Source organism: Oreochromis aureus, linkage group 12, assembly GCF_013358895.1.
Source record: "Oreochromis aureus strain Israel breed Guangdong linkage group 12, ZZ_aureus, whole genome shotgun sequence".
NCBI lineage: Eukaryota > Metazoa > Chordata > Actinopteri > Cichliformes > Cichlidae > Oreochromis > Oreochromis aureus.
The window spans coordinates 39,841,650-39,844,150 of NC_052953.1; positions in this window are offsets into that span (position 1 = coordinate 39,841,650).

Here is a 2,501-nt window from a genome sequence, read left to right on the forward strand (position 1 = left end):
TGAATCATACTATTTCTGCTATTTTATAAGATTTGTGCTAAACATAGTATTTCTGCCAAATATAGTATTTCTGATTAATTATAGTTTTCTACCAAATCATAGTACAGTATTTTTGCTTTTCATAGGATTTTTATAGGATATTTATATTGCTTAATATAGTATTTTTGCTTTTTATAGGATTTGTGCTTAATACAGTATTTCTGCTAAATGTAGTATTTATGCTTAATCATACTATTTCTATATATTTTTTGCCAGGTCCTCTGTGAGGACTGAGACATTCAAAATTTTCAGTATCAGGGCCTGCACGGCTTCCCAGCCAGCCAATCATATCTGAGGTCTGCCCTTTCTTCTCTCGTCATATCTCAGCGACAGATGTACAAAGAGCAATGCAAATCACAGTCAAAGTACACCAAAGTCCGCTGATTCACCCAGTATAAAATTATGCTTCTAGTCCACCTAGTTTTGAGTTACATGACGTTTTGTAACTCCAAAAAGCGGCGCTCTTCGCCTCTCACCGCGATCTAAATCTGACTGTTCATCACCCTGTTTTCCAGGTGCTCGCTCTCTTTCCCAGTGGCACAGTTTGTAATGACACAGGTCTGCAACCCAAAGGTCGTGGGTTCAATTCCACCTTGGTCAACATGTTTTTTTTTACCTACAATTTACTACACTGTCACAGACCACTAATTCATATTGATCATTTACTACAATTCTGCAAACTTTTATGATTTTAGCAGCTTTTCTAATATTGACCTCAGATTCTTGTTAACACTCCATGGCACAAATACTCTTCCCTTTAGGCTCTGTGTGTGTGTGTGTATATCAATATTTCTCCCATTTTAAAGTATTACTCCTCTATAATTGTATTTCTGTTAAATCAAAGTACTTTTACTACATCTTAGTACTTCTGCTCAATCATAGTATTTTGCCAAATCATGGTTTTTGTGCCAAATCATAATATTTCTGTTATGTTATAGTATTACTACTAAGTGGAGGAATTTCTGTCATGTTACAGTATATGTGCTGATTACAGTATTTCTGTATAATAGAATTTTGGCAAATCTCCTCAGACCAACACAAAGTCTGGAAACTGCATAGAAAGTCAATGGAGAGCTTGTTCAAAATCACCGCTGGATTTCTCTAATGAGAGGCATTTTCAAATCTTCATATCTCCTGAACGCAGCGAAGTTAAGACATGAGGCTTGTGCCAATATATCTTCAGACACTCCTGACGCTCACAATTCAAGAAATTCTTTCTCACCTATTACCATTTGGCCATGAATTGGGTTTGTTTGAGGGTAGGAAATTGTCCCTCGCTCAGATTTCTTCAGATTTCAAACTCTGGAAATGAGGCACTTTTTCTCTCGTCATATCTTTTTATGGATTTCCACAGAGACCTGAAAATTTCCATGACTGTTCACCAAAGCCTGCTGTCTCTTACGGTGAAAGAATGATATCGATACTCCAAATAGATTTTGAGTTAGAAAGCGTTGTTTGAGGGCAAGTCAAGGCAGTTTTCGCTTTGCCTCTACTCAGTTATGGTGCATTAGAAGTCAAATATCTTTAATAATTCATATTTTAATGATAGGTTGTCAACACTTTAATATTCCCCCATCTCTTCTGAACAAAACGGTGTAAGAATGACCGTTCTAGCCCCTACGGTTAGGAAATTATGGTCATTTGTTTCAGGGGAGTCCTCACTATGAGAAATAGACTACAAAAATCCTGTCTCTGTGCTGCGTGTGTGCACCTGTTTTGGCGGGGAAAAGTACACAGCCTCTCTGATTGGTGGATTCAAATTTAGCAGCTCCCAGGCTGCTTGACTGACCTAGAAACTTGATTTTCTCTCCCTGTGTGTGTGTGTGTGTGTGTGTGTGTGTGTGTGTGTGTGTGTGTGTGTGTGTGTGTGTGAGACACACACACACAGAGAGAGAGAAAGCCTTTTACAGTATTCTGTAAACTTTTATGATTTTACCAGCTTTTCTAATATGGACCTCAGATTCTTGTTAACACTCCATGGCACAAATACTCTTCCCTTTAGGCTCTGTGTGTGTGTGTGTATCAATATTTCTCCCATTTTAAAGTATTACTCCTCCATAATTGTATTTCTGTTAAATCAAAGTACTTTTACTACATCTTAGTACTTCTGCTCAATCATAGTATTTCTGCTAAATCATAGTATTTTGCCAAATTATGGTTTTTGTGCCAAATCATAACATTTGTGTTATGTTATAGTATTACTACTAAGTGGAGGAATTTTGTCTTGTTACAGTATATGTGCTGATTACAGTATTTGTGCTAAATCATAGTATTTCTACTATATTATATTTTTTCTTTCCAAGTATAGCATTTCTGCTATATAAGTGTATTCTGCTATGTTAAAATATTTGTGCTAAACCAGTGTATTTGTGTTGAAACATAGTATTTCTGCCAAATGTAGTATTTCTGTCAAATTACAGCATTTTTGCTATGTTGTACTGTTTCTCTAAATCATATTATTT